The sequence below is a fragment of the Petromyzon marinus genome, unplaced genomic scaffold (genome assembly GCF_048934315.1).
Source record: "Petromyzon marinus isolate PM22_M1 ecotype Great Lakes invasive population unplaced genomic scaffold, UKy_Petmar_22M1.pri1.0 PM_G_Scaffold_8, whole genome shotgun sequence".
NCBI classification, from domain to species: Eukaryota; Metazoa; Chordata; class Hyperoartia; order Petromyzontiformes; family Petromyzontidae; genus Petromyzon; species Petromyzon marinus.
The window spans coordinates 3,467,170-3,491,559 of NW_027423035.1; positions in this window are offsets into that span (position 1 = coordinate 3,467,170).

A 24,390-nucleotide genomic window follows, 5' to 3' on the forward strand; every position below is an offset into this window, starting at 1 on the left:
AAGCCTTTTAAATAAGCTTATTTAATAAGCCTATTTAATAAGCCTATTTAATAAGTCTATTTAATAAGCCTATTTAATAAGTATTTAATGAGCCTATTTAATAAGCCTATTTATTGAGCCTATTTAATAAGCCTATTTATTGAGCCTATTTAATAAGCCTATTTAATAAGCCTATTTAATACGCCTATTTAAGAAAACTATTTAATAGTATTTAATGAGCCTATTTAATAAGTCTATTTAATAAGCCTTTTAAATAAGCTTATTTAATAAGCCTATTTAATAAGCCTATTTAATAAGTCTATTTAATAAGCCTATTTAATAAGTATTTAATGAGCCTATTTAATAAGCCTATTTATTGAGCCTATTTAATAAGCCTATTTATTGAGCCTATTTAATAAGCCTATTTATTGAGCCTATTTAATAAGCCTATTTATTGAGCCTATTTAATAAGTCTATTTAATAAGCCTATTTAATAAGCCTATTTAATAAGCCTATCTATTGAGCCTATTTAATAAGCCTATTTAATAAGTCTATTTATTGAGCCTATTTAATAAGTCTATTTAATAAGCCTATTTAATAAGTATTTAATGAGCCTATTGTCTATTTAATAAGCCTATTTAATAAGGCTGTTTAATGAGCCTAAGTTGCTGAAAAAGCCTACTTAATAAGCCTATTTGATAGGCCTATTTAATAAGTCTAAGTTGCTGAAATAAGCCTATTTAATAAGCCTAAGTTTCTGAATGAGCCTATTTAATAAGCCTAAGTTGCTGAAATAAGCCTATTTAATAAGCCTAAGTTGCTGAATAAGCCTATTTAATAAGCCTACGTTGCTGAATAAACCTATTTAATAAGTCTAAGTTGCTGAATAAGCCTATTTAATAAGCCTAAGTTGCTGAAATAAGCCTATTTAATAAGTCTAAGTTGCTGAAATAAGGCTATTTAATAAGCCTAAGTTGCTGAAATAAGCCTATTTAATAAGCCTAAGTTGCTGAAATAAGGCTATTTAATAAGTCTAAGTTGCTGAAATAAGCCTATTTAATAAGCCTAAGTTGCTAAAATAAGCCTATTTAATGAGGCTATTTAATAAGTATATTGTATAAGCCTATTTAATAAGCCTATTTAATACGCCTATTTAATACGCCTATTTAAGAAAACTATTTAATAAGTATTTAATGAGCCTATTTAATAAGTCTATTTAATAAGCCTTTTAAATAAGCTTATTTAATAAGCCTATTTAATAAGCCTATTTAATAAGTCTATTTAATAAGCCTATTTAATAAGTATTTAATGAGCCTATTTAATAAGCCTATTTATTGAGCCTATTTAATAAGCCTATTTATTGAGCCTATTTAATAAGCCTATTTAATAAGCCTATTTAATAAGCCTATCTATTGAGCCTATTTAATAAGCCTATTTAATAAGTCTATTTATTGAGCCTATTTAATAAGTCTATTTAATAAGCCTATTTAATAAGTATTTAATGAGCCTATTTAATAAGTCTATTTAATAAGCCTATTTAATAAGGCTATTTAATGAGCCTAAGTTGCTGAAATAAGCCTACTTAATAAGCCTATTTGATAGGCCTATTTAATAAATCTAAGTTGCTGAAATAAGCCTATTTAATAAGCCTAAGTTTCTGAATGAGCCTATTTAATAAGCCTAAGTTGCTGAAATAAGCCTATTTAATAAGCCTAAGTTGCTGAATAAGCCTATTTAATAACCCTAAGTTGCTGAAATAAGCCTATTTAATAAGCCTAAGTTGCTGAATAAGCCTATTTAATAAGCCTAAGTTGCTGAAATAAGCCTATTTAATAAGTCTAAGTTGCTGAAATAAGGCTATTTAATAAGCCTAAGTTGCTGAAATAAGCCTATTTAATAAGCCTAAGTTGCTGAAATAAGGCTATTTAATAAGTCTAAGTTGCTGAAATAAGCCTTTTTAATAAGCCTAAGTTGCTAAAATAAGCCTATTTAATGAGGCTATTTAATAAGTCTATTGTATAAGCCTATTTAATAAGCCTATTTAATAAGCCTATTTAATACGCTATTTAAGAAAACTATTTAATAAGTATTTAATGAGCCTATTTAATAAGTATATTTAATAAGCCTTTTAAATAAGCTGATTTAATAAGCCTATTTAATAAGCCTATTTAATAAGTCTATTTAATAAGCCTATTTAATAAGTATTTAATGAGCCTATTTAATAAGACTATTTATTGAGCCTATTTAATAAGCCTATTTATTGAGCCTATTTAATAAGCCTATTTATTGAGCCTATTTAATAAGCCTATTTATTGAGCCTATTTAATAAGTCTATTTAATAAGCCTATTTAATAAGCATATTTAATAAGCCTATCTATTGAGCCTATTTAATAAGCCTATTTAATAAGTCTATTTATTGAGCCTATTTAATAAGTCTATTTAATAAGCCTATTTAATAAGCCTATTTAATAAGTATTTAATGAGCCTATTTAATAAGTCTATTTAATAAGCCTATTTAATAAGCCTATTTAATACACCTATTTATTGAGTCTATTTAATAAGCCTATTTAACAAGCCTATTTATTGAGCCTATTTAATAAGTCTATTTAATAAACCTATTTAATAAGTATTTAATGAGCCTATTTAATAAGTCTATTTAATAAGCCTATTTAATAAGGCTATTTGATAGGCCTATTTAATCAGTCTAAGTTGCTGAAATAAGCCTATTTAATAAGCCTAAGTTTCTGAATGAGCGTATTTAATAAGCCTAAGTTGCTGAAATAAGCCTATTTAATAAGCCTAAGTTGCTGAATAAGCCTATTTAATAAGCCTAAGTTGCTGAATGAACCTATTTAATAAGTCTAAGTTGCTGAATAAGCCTATTTAATAAGCCTAAGTTGCTGAAATAAGCCTATTTAATAAGCCTAAGTTGCTGAAATAAGCCTATTTAATAAGCCTAAGTTGCTGAAATAAGGCTATTTAATAAGTCTAAGTTGCTGAAATTAGCCTATTTAATAAGCCTAAGTTGCTGAAATAAGCCTATTTAATAAGCCTAAGTTTCTGAATGAGCCTATTTAATAAGCCTAAGTTGCTGAAATAAGCCTATTTAATAAGCCTAAGTTGCTGAATAAGCCTATTTAATAATCCTAAGTTGCTGAAATAAGCCTATTTAATAAGCCTAAGTTGCTGAATAAGCCTATTTAATAAGCCTAAGTTGCTGAAATAAGCCTATTTAATAAGTCTAAGTTGCTGAAATAAGGCTATTTAATAAGCCTAAGTTGCTGAAATAAGCCTATTTAATAAGCCTAAGTTGCTGAAATAAGGCTATTTAATAAGTCTAAGTTGCTGAAATAAGCCTTTTTAATAAGCCTAAGTTGCTAAAATAAGCCTATTTAATGAGGCTATTTAATAAGTCTATTGTATAAGCCTATTTAGTAAGCCTATTTAATAAGCCTATTTAATACGCCTATTTAAGAAAACTATTTAATAAGTATTTATTGAGCCTATTTAATAAGTATATTTAATAAGCCTTTTAAATAAGCTGATTTAATAAGCCTATTTAATAAGCCTATTTAATAAGTCTATTTAATAAGCCTATTTAATAAGTATTTAATGAGCCTATTTAATAAGACTATTTATTGAGCCTATTTAATAAGCCTATTTATTGAGCCTATTTAATAAGCCTATTTATTGAGCCTATTTAATAAGCCTATTTATTGAGCCTATTTAATAAGTCTATTTAATAAGCCTATTTAATAAGCATATTTAATAAGCCTATCTATTGAGCCTATTTAATAAGCCTATTTAATAAGTCTATTTATTGAGCCTATTTAATAAGTCTATTTAATAAGCCTATTTAATAAGCCTATTTAATAAGTATTTAATGAGCCTATTTAATAAGTCTATTTAATAAGCCTATTTAATAAGCCTATTTAATACACCTATTTATTGAGTCTATTTAATAAGCCTATTTAACAAGCCTATTTATTGAGCCTATTTAATAAGTCTATTTAATAAACCTATTTAATAAGTATTTAATGAGCCTATTTAATAAGTCTATTTAATAAGCCTATTTAATAAGGCTATTTGATAGGCCTATTTAATCAGTCTAAGTTGCTGAAATAAGCCTATTTAATAAGCCTAAGTTTCTGAATGAGCGTATTTAATAAGCCTAAGTTGCTGAAATAAGCCTATTTAATAAGCCTAAGTTGCTGAATAAGCCTATTTAATAAGCCTAAGTTGCTGAATAAACCTATTTAATAAGTCTAAGTTGCTGAATAAGCCTATTTAATAAGCCTAAGTTGCTGAAATAAGCCTATTTAATAAGCCTAAGTTGCTGAAATAAGCCTATTTAATAAGCCTAAGTTGCTGAAATAAGGCTATTTAATAAGTCTAAGTTGCTGAAATAAGCCTATTTAATAAGCCTAAGTTGCTAAAATAAGCCTATTTAATGAGGCTATTTAATACGTCTATTTTATAAGCCTATTTAATAAGCCTATTTAATAAGCCTATTTAATACGCCTATTTAATGAGCCTATTTAATAAGTCTATTTAATAAGCCTTTTTAATAAGCTTATTTAATAAGCCTATTTAATAAGCCTATTTAATAAGTCTATTTAATAAGCCTATTTAATAAGTATTTAATGAGCCTATTTAATAAGCCTATTTATTGAGCCTATTTAATAAGCCTATTTATTGAGCCTATTTAATAAGCCTATTTATTGAGCCTATTTAATAAGCCTATTTATTGAGCCTATTTAATAAGTCTATTTAATACGCCTATTTAATAAGCCTATTTAATAAGCCTATCTATTGAGCCTATTTAATAAGCCTATTTAATAAGCCTATTTATTGAGCCTATTTAATAGGTCTATTTAATAAGCCTATTTAATAAGCCTATTTAATAAGTATTTAATGAGCCTATTTAATAAGTCTATTTAATAAGCCTATTTAATAGGCCTATTTAATAAGTCTAAGTTGCTGAAATAAGCCTATTTAATAAGCCTAAGTTTCTGAATGAGCCTATTTAATAAGCCTAAGTTGCTGAAATAAGCCTATTTAATAAGCCTAAGTTGCTGAATAAGCCTATTTAATAAGCCTAAGTTGCTGAAATAAGCCTATTTAATAAGTCTAAGTTGCTGAAATGAGGCTATTTAATAAGCCTAAGTTGCTGAAATAAGCCTATTTAATAAGTCTAAGTTCCTGAAATAAGCCTATTTAATAAGCCTAAGTTGCTGAAATAAGTATTTTTAATAAGCATAAGTTGCTGAAATAAGCCTATTTAATGAGTCTAAGTTGCTGAAATAAGGCTATTTAATAAGTCTAAGTTGCTGAAATAAGCCTTTTTAATCAGCGTAAGTTGCTGAAATAAGCCTATTTAATAAGCCCAAGTTGCTGAAATAAGCCTACTTAATTAGGCTATTTAATAAGCCTAAGTTGCTGAAATAAGCCTATTTAATAAGCGTAAGTTGCTGAAATAAGGCTATTTAATAAGTCTAAGTTGCTGAAATAAGCCTATTTAATAAGCCTAAGTTGCTGAAATAAGCCTATTTAATAAGCCTATTACTAAGCCTAAGTTGCTGAAATAAGCCTATTTAATAAGCCTATTTAATAAGCCCTTTTAATAGGCCTATTTAATAAGTCTAAGTTGCTGAAATAAGCCTATTTAATAAGCCTATTTAATAGGCCTATTTAATAAGTCTAAGTTGCTGAAATAAGCCTATTTAATAAGCCTAAGTTGCTGAATGAGCCTATTTAATAATCCTAAGTTGCTGAAATAAGCCTATTTAATAAGCCTAAGTTGCTGAATAAGCCTATTTAATAAGTCTAAGTTGCTGAAATAAGCCTATTTAATAAGGCTATTTAATAAGCCTAAGTTGCTGAATAAGCCTATTTAATAAGTCTAAGTTGCTGAAATAAGGCTATTTAATAAGCCTACGTTGCTGAAATAAGGCTATTTAATAAGTTTAAGTTGCTGAAATAAGCCTATTAAATAAGCCTAAGTTGCTGAAATAAGCCTATTTAATGAGGCTATTTAATGAGCCTAAGTTGCTGAAATAAGCCTATTTAATAAGCCTAAGTTTCTGAACTAAGCCTATTTAAAAAGGTATATTTAATAAGTTAAGTTGCTGAAATAAACCTATTTAAAAATGCTATTTAATAAGCCTAAGTTGCTGAAATAAACCTGTTTAATAAGGCTATTTAATAAGCATAAGTTGCTGAAATAAGCTTATTTAATAAGCCTAAGTTGCTGAAATAAGCCTATTTAATAAGGCTATTTAATAAGTCTAAGTTGCTGAAATAAACCTATTTAATAAGCCTAAGTTGCTAAAATAAGCCTATTTAATTAGTCTATTTAATAAGCCTATTTAATAAGCCTATTTAATACGCCTATTTAATAAACATATTTAATAAGTATTTAATCAGCCTATTTAATAAGTCTATTTAATAAGCCTATTTAATAAGCCTATTTAATACACCTATTTATTGAGTCTATTTAATAAGCCTATTTAACAAGCCTATTTATTGAGCCTATTTAATAAGTCTATTTAATAAACCTATTTAATAAGTATTTAATGAGCCTATTTAATAAGTCTATTTAATAAGCCTATTTAATAAGGCTATTTGATAGGCCTATTTAATCAGTCTAAGTTGCTGAAATAAGCCTATTTAATAAGCCTAAGTTTCTGAATGAGCGTATTTAATAAGCCTAAGTTGCTGAAATAAGCCTATTTAATAAGCCTAAGTTGCTGAATAAGCTTATTTAATAAGCCTAAGTTGCTGAATAAACCTATTTAATAAGTCTAAGTTGCTGAATAAGCCTATTTAATAAGCCTAAGTTGCTGAAATAAGCCTATTTAATAAGCTTAAGTTGCTGAAATAAGCCTATTTAATAAGCCTAAGTTGCTGAAATAAGGCTATTTAATAAGTCTAAGTTGCTGAAATAAGCCTATTTAATAAGCCTAAGTTGCTAAAATAAGCCTATTTAATGAGGCTATTTAATACGTCTATTTTATAAGCCTATTTAATAAGCCTATTTAATAAGCCTATTTAATACGCCTATTTAATTAGCCTATTTAATAAGTCTATTTAATAAGCCTTTTTAATAAGCTTATTTAATAAGCCTATTTAATAAGCCTATTTAATAAGTCTATTTAATAAGCCTATTTAATAAGTATTTAATGAGCCTATTTAATAAGCCTATTTATTGAGCCTATTTAATAAGCCTATTTATTGAGCCTATTTAATAAGCCTATTTATTGAGCCTATTTAATAAGCCTATGTATTGAGCCTATTTAATAAGTCTATTTAATAAGCCTATTTAATAAGCCTATTTAATAAGCCTATCTATTGAGCCTATTTAATAAGCCTATTTAATAAGCCTATTTATTGAGCCTATTTAATAGGTCTATTTAATAAGCCTATTTAATAAGCCTATTTAATAAGTATTTAATGAGCCTATTTAATAAGTTTATTTAATAAGCCTATTTAATAGGCCTATTTAATAAGTCTAAGTTGCTGAAATAAGCCTATTTAATAAGCCTAAGTTTCTGAATGAGCCTATTTAATAAGCCTAAGTTGCTGAAATAAACCTATTTAATAAGCCTAAGTTGCTAAAATAAGCCTATTTAATTAGTCTATTTAATAAGTCTATTTAATAAGCCTATTTAATAAGCCTATTTAATAAGCCTATTTAATAAGCCTATTTAATACGCCTATTTAATAAACATATTTAATAAGTATTTAATGAGCCTATTTAATACGTCTATTTAATAAGCCTTTTTAAAAAGCCTATTTAATAAGTCTATTTAATAAGCCTATTTAATACGTCTATTTAATAAGTCTATTTAATAAGCCTATTTAATAAGTATTTAATGAGCCTATTTAATAAGCCTATTTATTGAGCCTATTTAATAAGCCTATTTATTGAGCCTATTTAATAAGCCTATTTATTGAGCCTATTTAATAAGCCTATTTATTGAGCCTATTTAATAAGCCTATTTAATACGTCTTTTTAATAAGCCTATTTAATAAGCCTATTTAATAAGCGTATTTATTGAGCCTATTTAATAAGCCTATTTAATATGCCTATTTATTGAGCCTATTTAATAAGTCTATTTAATAAGCCTATTTAATAAGCCTATTTAATAAGTATTTAATGAGCCTATTTAATAAGTCTATTTAATAAGCCTATTTAATAGGCCTATTTAATAAGTCTAAGTTGCTGAAATAAGCCTATATAATCAGCCTATTTAATACGCCTATTTAATAAGTCTAATTTGTGAAATAAGCCTTTTTAATCAGCGTAAGTTGCTGAAATAAGCCTATTTAATAAGCCCAAGTTGCTGAAATAAGCCTACTTAATTAGGCTATTTAATAAGCCTAAGTTGCTGAAATAAGCCTATTTAATAAGCATAAGTTGCTGAAATAAGGCTATTTAATAAGTCTAAGTTGCTGAAATAAGCCTATTTAATAAGCCTAAGTTGCTGAATAAGCCTATTTAATAAGCCTACGTTGCTGAATAAACCTATTTAATAAGTCTAAGTTGCTGAATAAGCCTATTTAATAAGCCTAAGTTGCTGAAATAAGCCTATTTAATAAGTCTAAGTTGCTGAAATAAGGCTATTTAATAAGCCTAAGTTGCTGAAATAAGCCTATTTAATAAGCCTAAGTTGCTGAAATAAGGCTATTTAATAAGTCTAAGTTGCTGAAATAAGCCTATTTAATAAGCCTAAGTTGCTAAAATAAGCCTATTTAATGAGGCTATTTAATAAGTATATTGTATAAGCCTATTTAATAAGCCTATTTAATAAGCCTATTTAATACGCCTATTTAAGAAAACTATTTAATAAGTATTTAATGAGCCTATTTAATAAGTCTATTTAATAAGCCTTTTAAATAAGCTTATTTAATAAGCCTATTTAATAAGCCTATTTAATAAGTCTATTTAATAAGCCTATTTAATAAGTATTTAATGAGCCTATTTAATAAGCCTATTTATTGAGCCTATTTAATAAGCCTATTTATTGAGCCTATTTAATAAGCCTATTTATTGAGCCTATTTAATAAGCCTATTTATTGAGCCTATTTAATAAGTCTATTTAATAAGCCTATTTAATAAGCCTATTTAATAAGCCTATCTATTGAGCCTATTTAATAAGCCTATTTAATAAGTCTATTTATTGAGCCTATTTAATAAGTCTATTTAATAAGCCTATTTAATAAGTATTTAATGAGCCTATTTAATAAGTCTATTTAATAAGCCTATTTAATAAGGCTATTTAATGAGCCTAAGTTGCTGAAATAAGCCTACTTAATAAGCCTATTTGATAGGCCTATTTAATAAGTCTAAGTTGCTGAAATAAGCCTAAGTTTCTGAATGAGCCTATTTAATAAGCCTAAGTTGCTGAAATAAGCCTATTTAATAAGCCTAAGTTGCTGAATAAGCCTATTTAATAATCCTAAGTTGCTGAAATAAGCCTATTTAATAAGCCTAAGTTGCTGAATAAGCCTATTTAATAAGCCTAAGTTGCTGAAATAAGCCTATTTAATAAGTCTAAGTTGCTGAAATAAGGCTATTTAATAAGCCTAAGTTGCTGAAATAAGCCTATTTAATAAGCCTAAGTTGCTGAAATAAGGCTATTTAATAAGTCTAAGTTGCTGAAATAAGCCTTTTTAATAAGCCTAAGTTGCTAAAATAAGCCTATTTAATGAGGCTATTTAATACGTCTATTTTATAAGCCTATTTAATAAGCCTATTTAATAAGCCTATTTAATACGCCTATTTAATGAGCCTATTTAATAAGTCTATTTAATAAGCCTTTTTAATAAGCTTATTTAATAAGCCTATTTAATAAGCCTATTTAATAAGTCTATTTAATAAGCCTATTTAATAAGTATTTAATGAGCCTATTTAATAAGCCTATTTATTGAGCCTATTTAATAAGCCTATTTATTGAGCCTATTTAATAAGCCTATTTATTGAGCCTATTTAATAAGCCTATTTATTGAGCCTATTTAATAAGTCTATTTAATACGCCTATTTAATAAGCCTATTTAATAAGCCTATCTATTGAGCCTATTTAATAAGCCTATTTAATAAGCCTATTTATTGAGCCTATTTAATAGGTCTATTTAATAAGCCTATTTAATAAGCCTATTTAATAAGTATTTAATGAGCCTATTTAATAAGTCTATTTAATAAGCCTATTTAATAGGCCTATTTAATAAGTCTAAGTTGCTGAAATAAGCCTATTTAATAAGCCTAAGTTTCTGAATGAGCCTATTTAATAAGCCTAAGTTGCTGAAATAAGCCTATTTAATAAGCCTAAGTTGCTGAATAAGCCTATTTAATAAGCCTAAGTTGCTGAAATAAGCCTATTTAATAAGTCTAAGTTGCTGAAATGAGGCTATTTAATAAGCCTAAGTTGCTGAAATAAGCCTATTTAATAAGTCTAAGTTCCTGAAATAAGCCTATTTAATAAGCCTAAGTTGCTGAAATAAGTATTTTTAATAAGCATAAGTTGCTGAAATAAGCCTATTTAATGAGTCTAAGTTGCTGAAATAAGGCTATTTAATAAGTCTAAGTTGCTGAAATAAGCCTTTTTAATCAGCGTAAGTTGCTGAAATAAGCCTATTTAATAAGCCCAAGTTGCTGAAATAAGCCTACTTAATTAGGCTATTTAATAAGCCTAAGTTGCTGAAATAAGCCTATTTAATAAGCGTAAGTTGCTGAAATAAGGCTATTTAATAAGTCTAAGTTGCTGAAATAAGCCTATTTAATAAGCCTAAGTTGCTGAAATAAGCCTATTTAATAAGCCTATTACTAAGCCTAAGTTGCTGAAATAAGCCTATTTAATAAGCCTATTTAATAAGCCCTTTTAATAGGCCTATTTAATAAGTCTAAGTTGCTGAAATAAGCCTATTTAATAAGCCTATTTAATAGGCCTATTTAATAAGTCTAAGTTGCTGAAATAAGCCTATTTAATAAGCCTAAGTTGCTGAATGAGCCTATTTAATAATCCTAAGTTGCTGAAATAAGCCTATTTAATAAGCCTAAGTTGCTGAATAAGCCTATTTAATAAGTCTAAGTTGCTGAAATAAGCCTATTTAATAAGGCTATTTAATAAGCCTAAGTTGCTGAATAAGCCTATTTAATAAGTCTAAGTTGCTGAAATAAGGCTATTTAATAAGCCTACGTTGCTGAAATAAGGCTATTTAATAAGTTTAAGTTGCTGAAATAAGCCTATTAAATAAGCTTAAGTTGCTGAAATAAGCCTATTTAATGAGGCTATTTAATGAGCCTAAGTTGCTGAAATAAGCCTATTTAATAAGCCTAAGTTTCTGAACTAAGCCTATTTAAAAAGGTATATTTAATAAGTTAAGTTGCTGAAATAAACCTATTTAAAAATGCTATTTAATAAGCCTAAGTTGCTGAAATAAACCTGTTTAATAAGGCTATTTAATAAGCATAAGTTGCTGAAATAAGCTTATTTAATAAGCCTAAGTTGCTGAAATAAGCCTATTTAATAAGGCTATTTAATAAGTCTAAGTTGCTGAAATAAACCTATTTAATAAGCCTAAGTTGCTAAAATAAGCCTATTTAATTAGTCTATTTAATAAGTCTATTTAATAAGCCTATTTAATAAGCCTATTTAATAAGCCTATTTAATAAGCCTATTTAATACGCCTATTTAATAAACATATTTAATAAGTATTTAATCAGCCTATTTAATAAGTCTATTTAATAAGCCTATTTAATAAGCCTATTTAATACACCTATTTATTGAGTCTATTTAATAAGCCTATTTAACAAGCCTATTTATTGAGCCTATTTAATAAGTCTATTTAATAAACCTATTTAATAAGTATTTAATGAGCCTATTTAATAAGTCTATTTAATAAGCCTATTTAATAAGGCTATTTGATAGGCCTATTTAATCAGTCTAAGTTGCTGAAATAAGCCTATTTAATAAGCCTAAGTTTCTGAATGAGCGTATTTAATACGCCTAAGTTGCTGAAATAAGCCTATTTAATAAGCCTAAGTTGCTGAATAAGCTTATTTAATAAGCCTAAGTTGCTGAATAAACCTATTTAATAAGTCTAAGTTGCTGAATAAGCCTATTTAATAAGCCTAAGTTGCTGAAATAAGCCTATTTAATAAGCTTAAGTTGCTGAAATAAGCCTATTTAATAAGCCTAAGTTGCTGAAATAAGGCTATTTAATAAGTCTAAGTTGCTGAAATAAGCCTATTTAATAAGCCTAAGTTGCTAAAATAAGCCTATTTAATGAGGCTATTTAATACGTCTATTTTATAAGCCTATTTAATAAGCCTATTTAATAAGCCTATTTAATACGCCTATTTAATTAGCCTATTTAATAAGTCTATTTAATAAGCCTTTTTAATAAGCTTATTTAATAAGCCTATTTAATAAGCCTATTTAATAAGTCTATTTAATAAGCCTATTTAATAAGTATTTAATGAGCCTATTTAATAAGCCTATTTATTGAGCCTATTTAATAAGCCTATTTATTGAGCCTATTTAATAAGCCTATTTATTGAGCCTATTTAATAAGCCTATGTATTGAGCCTATTTAATAAGTCTATTTAATAAGCCTATTTAATAAGCCTATTTAATAAGCCTATCTATTGAGCCTATTTAATAAGCCTATTTAATAAGCCTATTTATTGAGCCTATTTAATAGGTCTATTTAATAAGCCTATTTAATAAGCCTATTTAATAAGTATTTAATGAGCCTATTTAATAAGTTTATTTAATAAGCCTATTTAATAGGCCTATTTAATAAGTCTAAGTTGCTGAAATAAGCCTATTTAATAAGCCTAAGTTTCTGAATGAGCCTATTTAATAAGCCTAAGTTGCTGAAATAAACCTATTTAATAAGCCTAAGTTGCTAAAATAAGCCTATTTAATTAGTCTATTTAATAAGTCTATTTAATAAGCCTATTTAATAAGCCTATTTAATAAGCCTATTTAATAAGCCTATTTAATACGCCTATTTAATAAACATATTTAATAAGTATTTAATGAGCCTATTTAATACGTCTATTTAATAAGCCTTTTTAAAAAGCCTATTTAATAAGTCTATTTAATAAGCCTATTTAATACGTCTATTTAATAAGTCTATTTAATAAGCCTATTTAATAAGTATTTAATGAGCCTATTTAATAAGCCTATTTATTGAGCCTATTTAATAAGCCTATTTATTGAGCCTATTTAATAAGCCTATTTATTGAGCCTATTTAATAAGCCTATTTATTGAGCCTATTTAATAAGCCTATTTAATACGTCTTTTTAATAAGCCTATTTAATAAGCCTATTTAATAAGCGTATTTATTGAGCCTATTTAATAAGCCTATTTAATATGCCTATTTATTGAGCCTATTTAATAAGTCTATTTAATAAGCCTATTTAATAAGCCTATTTAATAAGTATTTAATGAGCCTATTTAATAAGTCTATTTAATAAGCCTATTTAATAGGCCTATTTAATAAGTCTAAGTTGCTGAAATAAGCCTATTTAATCAGCCTATTTAATACGCCTATTTAATAAGTCTAAGTTGCTGAAATAAGCCTTTTTAATCAGCGTAAGTTGCTGAAATAAGCCTATTTAATAAGCCCAAGTTGCTGAAATAAGCCTACTTAATTAGGCTATTTAATAAGCCTAAGTTGCTGAAATAAGCCTATTTAATAAGCATAAGTTGCTGAAATAAGGTTATTTAATAAGTCTAAGTTGCTGAAATAAGCCTATTTAATAAGCCTAAGTTGCTGAATAAGCCTATTTAATAAGCCTACGTTGCTGAATAAACCTATTTAATAAGTCTAAGTTGCTGAATAAGCCTATTTAATAAGCCTAAGTTGCTGAAATAAGCCTATTTAATAAGTCTAAGTTGCTGAAATAAGGCTATTTAATAAGCCTAAGTTGCTGAAATAAGCCTATTTAATAAGCCTAAGTTGCTGAAATAAGGCTATTTAATAAGTCTAAGTTGCTGAAATAAGCCTATTTAATAAGCCTAAGTTGCTAAAATAAGCCTATTTAATGAGGCTATTTAATAAGTATATTGTATAAGCCTATTTAATAAGCCTATTTAATAAGCCTATTTAATACGCCTATTTAAGAAAACTATTTAATAAGTATTTAATGAGCCTATTTAATAAGTCTATTTAATAAGCCTTTTAAATAAGCTTATTTAATAAGCCTATTTAATAAGCCTATTTAATAAGTCTATTTAATAAGCCTATTTAATAAGTATTTAATGAGCCTATTTAATAAGCCTATTTATTGAGCCTATTTAATAAGCCTATTTATTGAGCCTATTTAATAAGCCTATTTATTGAGCCTATTTAATAAGCCTATTTATTGAGCCTATTTAATAAGTCTATTTAATAAGCCTATTTAATAAGCCTATTTAATAAGCCTATCTATTGAGCCTATTTAATAAGCCTATTTAATAAGTCTATTTATTGAGCCTATTTAATAAGTCTATTTAATAAGCCTATTTAATAAGTATTTAATGAGCCTATTTAATAAGTCTATTTAATAAGCCTATTTAATAAGGCTATTTAATGAGCCTAAGTTGCTGAAATAAGCCTACTTAATAAGCCTATTTGATAGGCCTATTTAATAAGTCTAAGTTGCTGAAATAAGCCTATTTAATAAGCCTAAGTTTCTGAATGAGCCTATTTAATAAGCCTAAGTTGCTGAAATAAGCCTATTTAATAAGCCTAAGTTGCTGAATAAGCCTATTTAATAATCCTAAGTTGCTGAAATAAGCCTATTTAATAAGCCTAAGTTGCTGAATAAGCCTATTTAATAAGCCTAAGTTGCTGAAATAAGCCTATTTAATAAGTCTAAGTTGCTGAAATAAGGCTATTTAATAAGCCTAAGTTGCTGAAATAAGCCTATTTAATAAGCCTAAGTTGCTGAAATAAGGCTATTTAATAAGTCTAAGTTGCTGAAATAAGCCTTTTTAATAAGCCTAAGTTGCTAAAATAAGCCTATTTAATGAGGCTATTTAATAAGTCTATTGTATAAGCCTATTTAATAAGCCTATTTAATAAGCCTATTTAATACGCCTATTTAAGAAAACTATTTAATAAGTATTTAATGAGCCTATTTAATAAGTATATTTAATAAGTCTTTTAAATAAGCTGATTTAATAAGCCTATTTAATAAGCCTATTTAATAAGTCTATTTAATAAGCCTATTTAATAAGTATTTAATGAGCCTATTTAATAAGACTATTTATTGAGCCTATTTAATAAGCCTATTTATTGAGCCTATTTAATAAGCCTATTTATTGAGCCTATTTAATAAGCCTATTTATTGAGCCTATTTAATAAGTCTATTTAATAAGCCTATTTAATAAGCATATTTAATAAGCCTATCTATTGAGCCTATTTAATAAGCCTATTTAATAAGTCTATTTATTGAGCCTATTTAATAAGTCTATTTAATAAGCCTATTTAATAAGCCTATTTAATAAGTATTTAATGAGCCTATTTAATAAGTCTGTTTAATAAGCCTATTTAATAAGCCTATTTAATACACCTATTTATTGAGTCTATTTAATAAGCCTATTTAACAAGCCTATTTATTGAGCCTATTTAATAAGTCTATTTAATAAACCTATTTAATAAGTATTTAATGAGCCTATTTAATAAGTCTATTTAATAAGCCTATTTAATAAGGCTATTTGATAGGCCTATTTAATCAGTCTAAGTTGCTGAAATAAGCCTATTTAATAAGCCTAAGTTTCTGAATGAGCGTATTTAATAAGCCTAAGTTGCTGAAATAAGCCTATTTAATAAGCCTAAGTTGCTGAATAAGCCTATTTAATAAGCCTAAGTTGCTGAATAAACCTATTTAATAAGTCTAAGTTGCTGAATAAGCCTATTTAATAAGCCTAAGTTGCTGAAATAAGCCTATTTAATAAGCCTAAGTTGCTGAAATAAGCCTATTTAATAAGCCTAAGTTGCTGAAATAAGGCTATTTAATAAGTCTAAGTTGCTGAAATAAGCCTATTTAATAAGCCTAAGTTGCTAAAATAAGCCTATTTAATGAGGCTATTTAATACGTCTATTTTATAAGCCTATTTAATAAGCCTATTTAATAAGCCTATTTAATACGCCTATTTAATGAGCCTATTTAATAAGTCTATTTAATAAGCCTTTTTAATAAGCTTATTTAATAAGCCTATTTAATAAGCCTATTTAATAAGTCTATTTAATAAGCCTATTTAATAAGTATTTAATGAGCCTATTTAATAAGCCTATTTATTGAGCCTATTTAATAAGCCTATTTATTGAGCCTATTTAATAAGCCTATTTATTGAGCCTATTTAATAAGCCTATTTATTGAGCCTATTTAATAAGTCTATTTAATAAGCCTATTTAATAAGCCTATTTAATAAGCCTATCTATTGAGCCTATTTAATAAGCCTATTTAATAAGCCTATTTATTGAGCCTATTTAATAGGTCTATTTAATAAGCCTATTTAATAAGCCTATTTAATAAGTATTTAATGAGCCTATTTAATAAGTCTATTTAATAAGCCTATTTAATAGGCCTATTTAATAAGTCTAAGTTGCTGAAATAAGCCTATTTAATAAGCCTAAGTTTCTGAATGAGCCTATTTAATAAGCCTAAGTTGCTGAAATAAGCCTATTTAATAAGCCTAAGTTGCTGAATAAGCCTATTTAATAAGCCTAAGTTGCTGAAATAAGCCTATTTAATAAGTCTAAGTTGCTGAAATGAGGCTATTTAATAAGCCTAAGTTGCTGAAATAAGGCTATTTAATAAGTCTAAGTTCCTGAAATAAGCCTATTTAATAAGCCTAAGTTGCTGAAATAAGTATTTTTAATAAGCATAAGTTGCTGAAATAAGCCTATTTAATGAGTCTAAGTTGCTGAAATAAGGCTATTTAATAAGTCTAAGTTGCTGAAATAAGCCTTTTTAATCAGCGTAAGTTGCTGAAATAAGCCTATTTAATAAGCCCAAGTTGCTGAAATAAGCCTACTTAATTAGGCTATTTAATAAGCCTAAGTTGCTGAAATAAGCCTATTTAATAAGCGTAAGTTGCTGAAATAAGGCTATTTAATAAGTCTAAGTTGCTGAAATAAGCCTATTTAATAAGCCTAAGTTGCTGAAATAAGCCTATTTAATAAGCCTATTACTAAGCCTAAGTTGCTGAAATAAGCCTATTTAATAAGCCTATTTAATAAGCCCTTTTAATAGGCCTATTTAATAAGTCTAAGTTGCTGAAATAAGCCTATTTAATAAGCCTATTTAATAGGCCTATTTAATAAGTCTAAGTTGCTGAAATAAGCCTATTTAATAAGCCTAAGTTGCTGAATGAGCCTATTTAATAATCCTAAGTTGCTGAAATAAGCCTATTTAATAAGCCTAAGTTGCTGAATAAGCCTATTTAATAAGTCTAAGTTGCTGAAATAAGCCTATTTAATAAGGCTATTTAATAAGCCTAAGTTGCTGAATAAGCCTATTTAATAAGTCTAAGTTGCTGAAATAAGGCTATTTAATAAGCCTACGTTGCTGAAATAAGGCTATTTAATAAGTTTAAGTTGCTGAAATAAGCCTATTAAATAAGCCTAAGTTGCTGAAATAAGCCTATTTAATGAGGCTATTTAATGAGCCTAAGTTGCTGAAATAAGCCTATTTAATAAGCCTAAGTTTCTGAACTAAGCCTATTTAAAAAGGTATATTTAATAAGTTAAGTTGCTGAAATAAACCTATTTAAAAATGCTATTTAATAAGCCTAAGTTGCTGAAATAAACCTGTTTAATAAGGCTATTTAATAAGCATAAGTTGCTGAAATAAGCTTATTTAATAAGCCTAAGTTGCTGAAATAAGCCTATTTAATAAGGCTATTTAATAAGTCTAAGTTGCTGAAATAAACCTATTTAATAAGCCTAAGTTGCTAAAATAAGCCTATTTAATTAGTCTATTTAATAAGTCTATTTAATAAGCCTATTTAATAAGCCTATTTAATAAGCCTATTTAATAAGCCTATTTAATACGCCTATTTAATAAACATATTTAATAAGTATTTAATGAGCCTATTTAATACGTCTATTTAATAAGCCTTTTTAAAAAGCCTATTTAATAAGTCTATTTAATAAGCCTATTTAATACGTCTATTTAATAAGTCTATTTAATAAGCCTATTTAATAAGTATTTAATGAGCCTATTTAATAAGCCTATTTATTGAGCCTATTTAATAAGCCTATTTATTGAGCCTATTTAATAAGCCTATTTATTGAGCCTATTTAATAAGCCTATTTATTGAGCCTATTTAATAAGCCTATTTAATACGTCTTTTTAATAAGCCTATTTAATAAGCCTATTTAATAAGCGTATTTATTGAGCCTATTTAATAAGCCTATTTAATATGCCTATTTATTGAGCCTATTTAATAAGTCTATTTAATAAGCCTATTTAATAAGCCTATTTAATAAGTATTTAATGAGCCTATTTAATAAGTCTATTTAATAAGCCTATTTAATAGGCCTATTTAATAAGTCTAAGTTGCTGAAATAAGCCTATTTAATCAGCCTATTTAATACGCCTATTTAATAAGTCTAAGTTGCTGAAATAAGCCTTTTTAATCAGCCTATTTAATACGCCTATTTAATAAGTCTAAGTTGCTGAAATAAGCCTTTTTAATCAGCGTAAGTTGCTGAAATAAGCCTATTTAATAAGCCCAAGTTGCTGAAATAAGCCTACTTAATTAGGCTATTTAATAAGCCTAAGTTGCTGAAATAAGCCTATTTAATAAGCATAAGTTGCTGAAATAAGGCTATTTAATAAGTCTAAGTTGCTGAAATAAGCCTATTTAATAAGCCTATTTAATAGGCCTATTTAATAAGTCTAATTTGCTGAAATAAGCCTATTTAATAAGCCTATTTAATAGGCCTATTTAATAAGTCTAAGTTGCTGAAATAAGCCTATTTAATACGCCTAAGTTGCTGAATGAGCCTATTTAATAAGCCTAAGTTGCTGAAATAAGCCTATTTAACAAGCCTAAGTTGCTGAATAAGCCTATTTAATAAGCCTAAGTTGCTGAATAAACCTATTTAATAAGTCTAAGTTGCTGAAATAAGCCTATTTAATAAGGCTATTTAATAAGCCTAAGTTGCTGAATAAGCCTATTTAATAAGTCTAAGTTGCTGAAATAAGGCTATTTAATAAGCCTAAGTTGCTGAAATAAGGCTATTTAATAAGTTTAAGTTGCTGAAATAAGCCTATTTAATAAGCCTAAGTTGCTGAAATAAGCCTATTTAATAAGGCTATTTAATGAGCCTAAGTTGCTGAAATAAGCCTATTTAATAAGCCTAAGTTTCTGAACTAAGCCTATTTAAAAAGGTATATTTAATAAATCTAAGTTGCTGAAATAAACCTATTTAAAAATGCTATTTAATAAGCCTAAGTTGCTGAAATAAACCTGTTTAATAAGGCTATTTAATAAGCATAAGTTGCTGAAATAAGCTTATTTAATAAGCCTAAGTTTCTGAAATAAGCCTATTTAATAAGGCTATTTAATAAGTATAAGTTGCTGAAATAAACCTATTTAATAAGCCTAAGTTGCTAAAATAAGCATATTTAATGAGGCTATTTAATAAGTCTATTTAATAAGGCTATTTAATAAGTCTAAGTTGCTGAAATAAGCCTATTTAATCAGCCTATTTAATATGCCTATTTAATAAGTCTAAGTTGCTGAAATAAGCCTTTTTAATCAGCGTAAGTTGCTGAAATAAGCCTATTTAATAAGCCCAAGTTGCTGAAATAAGCCTACTTAATTAGGCTATTTAATAAGCCTAAGTTGCTGAAATAAGCCTATTTAATAAGCATAAGTTGCTGAAATAAGGCTATTTAATAAGTCTAAGTTGCTGAAATAAGCCTATTTAATAAGCCTATTTAATAGGCCTATTTAATTAGTCTAATTTGCTGAAATAAGCCTATTTAATAAGCCTATTTAATAGGCCTATTTAATAAGTCTAAGTTGCTGAAATAAGCCTATTTAATAAGCCTATTTAATAGGCCTATTTAATAAGTCTAAGTTGCTGAAATAAGCCTATTTAATAAGCCTAAGTTGCTGAATGAGCCTATTTAATAAGCCTAAGTTGCTGAATAAACCTATTTAATAAGTCTAAGTTGCTGAAATAAGCCTATTTAATAAGGCTATTTAATAAGCCTAAGTTGCTGAATAAGCCTATTTAATAAGTCTAAGTTGCTGAAATAAGGCTATTTAATAAGCCTAAGTTGCTTAAATAAGGCTATTTAATAAGTTTAAGTTACTGAAATAAGCCTATTTAATAAGCCTAAGTTGCTGAAATAAGCCTATTTAATAAGGGTATTTAATGAGCCTAAGTTGCTAAAATAAGCCTATTTAATAAGCCTAAGTTTCTGAACTAAGCCTATTTAAAAAGGTATATTTAATAAGTCTAAGTTGCTGAAATAATCCTATTTAAAAATGCTATTTAATAAGCCTAAGTTGCTGAAATAAGCCTATTTAATAAGGCTATTTAATAAGTCTAAGTTGCTGAAATAAACCTATTTAATAAGCCTAAGTTGCTAAAATAAGCATATTTAATGAGGCTATTTAATAAGTCTATTTAATAAGCCTATTTATTAAGCCTATTTAATAAGCCTATTTAATAAGCCTATTTAATACGCCTATTTAATAAACATATTTAATAAGTATTTAATGAGCCTATTTAATAAGTCTATTTAATAAGCCTTTTTAATAAGCCTATTTAATAAGTCTATTTAATAAGCTTATTTAATAAGTATTTAATGAGCCTATTTAATGAGCCTATTTATTGAGCCTATTTAATAAGCCTATGTATTGAGCCTATTTAATAAGCCTATTTAATGAGTCTATTTAATAAGCCTATTTAATAAGCCTATTTAATAAGTATTTAATGAGCCTATTTAATAAGTCTATTTAATAAGCCTATTTAATAAGGCTATTTAATGAGCCTAAGTTGGTGAAATAAGCCTATTTAATAAGCCTACGTTTCTGAATGAGCCTATTTAATAAGCCTAAGTTGCTGAAAAAAGCCTATTTAATAAGCCTAAGTTGCTGAATAAACCTATTTAATAAGTCTAAGTTGCTGAAATAAGCTTATTTAATAATGCTATTTAATAAGCCTAAGTTGCTGAATAAGCCTATTTAATAAGGCTATTTAATGAGCCTAAGTTGCTGAAATAAGCTTATTTAATAAGCCTAAGTTGCTGAAATAAGCCTATTTAATAAGGCTATTTAATAAGTCTAAGTTGCTGAAATAAACCTATTTAATAAGCCTAAGTTGCTAAAATAAGCCTATTTAATGAGGCTATTTAATACGTCTATTTAATAAGGCTATTTAATAAGCCTATTTAATAAGCCTATTTAATAAGCCTATTTAATAAGTCTATTTAATAAGTCTATTTAATAAGCCTATTTAATAAGTATTTAATGAGCCTATTTAATAAGCCTATTTATTGAGCCTATTTAATAAGCCTCTTTATTGAGCCTATTTAATAAGCCTATTTAATGAGTCTATTTAATAAGCCTATTTAATAAGCCTATTTAATAAGCCTATTCATTGAGCCTATTTAATAAGCCTATTTAATATGGCTATTTATTGAGCCTATTTAATAAGTCTATTTAATAAGCCTATTTAATAAGCCTATTTAATGAGTATTTAATGAGCCTATTTAATAAGTCTATTTAATAAGACTATTTAATAGGCCTTTTTAATAAGTCTAAGTTGCTGAAATAAGCCTATTTAATAAAACTATTTAATAGGCCTATTTAATAAGTCTAAGTTGCTGAAATAAGCCTATTTAATAAGCCTATTTAATGAGTATTTAATGAGCCTATTTAATAAGTCTATTTAATAAGCTTATTTATTAAGCCTATTTAATAAGCCTATTTAATATGCCTATTTAATACGCCTATTTAATAAACATATTTAATAAGTATTTAATGAGCCTATTTAATAAGTCGATTTAATAAGCCTTTTTAATAAGCCTATTTAATAAGTCAATTTAATAAGCCTATTTAATAAGCCTATTCATTGAGCCTATTTAATAAGCCTATTTAATATGGCTATTTATTGAGCCTATTTAATAAGTCTATTTAATAAGCCTATTTAATAAGCCTATTTAATGAGTATTTAATGAGCCTATTTAATAAGTCTATTTAATAAGCCTATTTAATAGGCCTATTTAATAAGTCTAAGTTGCTGAAATAAGCCTATTTAATGCGCCTATTTAATAGGCCTATTTAATAAGTCTAAGTTGCTGAAATAAGCCTATTTAATAAGCCTAAGTTTCTGAATGAGCCTATTTATAAGCCTAAGTTGCTGAAATAAGCCTATTTAATAAGCCTAAGTTGCTGAATAAGCCTATTTAATAAGCCTAAGTTGCTGAAATAAGCCTATTTAATAAGTCTAAGTTGCTGAAATAAGGCTATTTAATAAGCCTAAGTTGCTGAAATAAGCCTATTTAATAAGCCTAACTTGCTGAAATAAGGCTATTTAATAAGTCTAAGTTGATGAAATAAGCCTATTTAATAAGCCTAAGTTGCTAAAATAAGCCTATTTAATGAGGCTATTTAATAAGTCTATTTAATAAGCCTATTTTTAATAAGCCTATTTAATAAGCCTATTTAATACGCTTATTTAATAAACCTATTTAATAAGTATTTAATGAGCCTATTTAATAAGTCTATTTAATAATCCTTGTTAATAAGCTTATTTAATATGCCTATTTAATAAGCCTATTTAATAAGTGTATTTAATAAGGCTATTTAATGAGCCTAAGTTGCTGAAATAAGCCTATTTAATAAGCCTATTTAATAGGCCTATTTAATCAGCGTAAGTTGCTGAAATAAGCCTATTTAATAAGCCCAAGTTGCTGAAATAAGCCTACTTAATTATGCTATTTAATAAGCCTAAGTTGCTGAAATAAGCCTATTTAATAAGCGTAAGTTGCTGAAATAAGGCTATTTAATAAGTATAAGTTGCTGAAATAAGCCTATTTAATAAGCCTATTTAATGGGCCTATTTAATAAGTCTATGTTGCTGAAATAAGCCTATTTAATAAGCCTAAGTTGCTGAATGAGCCTATTTAATAAGCCTAAGTTGCTGAAATAAGCCTATTTAATAAGCCTAAGTTGCTGATTAAGCCTATTTAATAAGCCTAAGTTGCTGAATAAACCTATTTAATAAGTCTAAGTTGCTGAAATAAGCCTATTTAATAAGGCTATTTAATAAGCCTAAGTTGCTGAATAAGCCTATTTAATAAGTCTAATTTGCTGAAATAAGGCTATTTAATAAGCCTAAGTTGATGAAATAAGGCTATTTAATAAGTTTAAGTTGCTGAAATAAGCCTATTTAATAAGCCTAAGTTGCTGAAATAAACCTATTTAATAAGGCTATTTAATGAGCCTAAGTTGCTGAAATAAGCCTATTTAATAAGCCTAAGTTTCTGAACTAAGCCTATTTAAAAAGGTATATTTAATAAGTCTAAGTTGCTGAAATAAACCTATTTAAAAATGCTATTTAATAAGCCTAAGTTGCTGAAATAAACCTGTTTAATAAGGCTATTTAATAAGCATACGTTGCTGAAATAAGCTTATTTAATAAGCCTAAGTTGCTGAAATAAGCCTATTTAATAAGGCTATTTAATAAGTCTAAGTTGCTGAAATAAACCTATTTAATGAGCCTAAGTTGCTAAAATAAGCCTATTTAATGAGGCTATTTAATAAGTCTATTTAATAAGCCTATTTATTAAGCCTATTTAATAAGCCTATTTAATATGCCTATTTAATACGCCTATTTAATAAACATATTCAATAAGTATTTAATGAGCCTATTTAATAAGTCGATTTAATAAGCCTTTTTAATAAGCCTATTTAATAAGTCAATTTAATAAGCCTATTTAATGAGCCTATTCATTGAGCCTATTTAATAGGCCTATTTAATATGGCTATTTATTGAGCCTATTTAATAAGTCTATTTAATAAGCCTATTTAATAAGCCTATTTAATGAGTATTTAATGAGCCTATTTAATAAGTCTATTTAATAAGCCTATTTAATAGGCCTATTTAATAAGTCTAAGTTGCTGAAATAAGCCTATTTAATAAGCCTATTTAATAGGCCTATTTAATAAGTCTAAGTTGCTGAAATAAGCCTATTTAATAAGCCTAAGTTTCTGAATGAGCCTATTTATAAGCCTAATTTGCTGAAATAAGCCTATTTAATAAGCCTAAGTTGCTGAATAAGCCTATTTAATAAGCCTAAGTTGCTGAAATAAGCCTATTTAATAAGTCTAAGTTGCTGAAATAAGGCTATTTAATAAGCCTAAGTTGCTGAAATAAGCCTA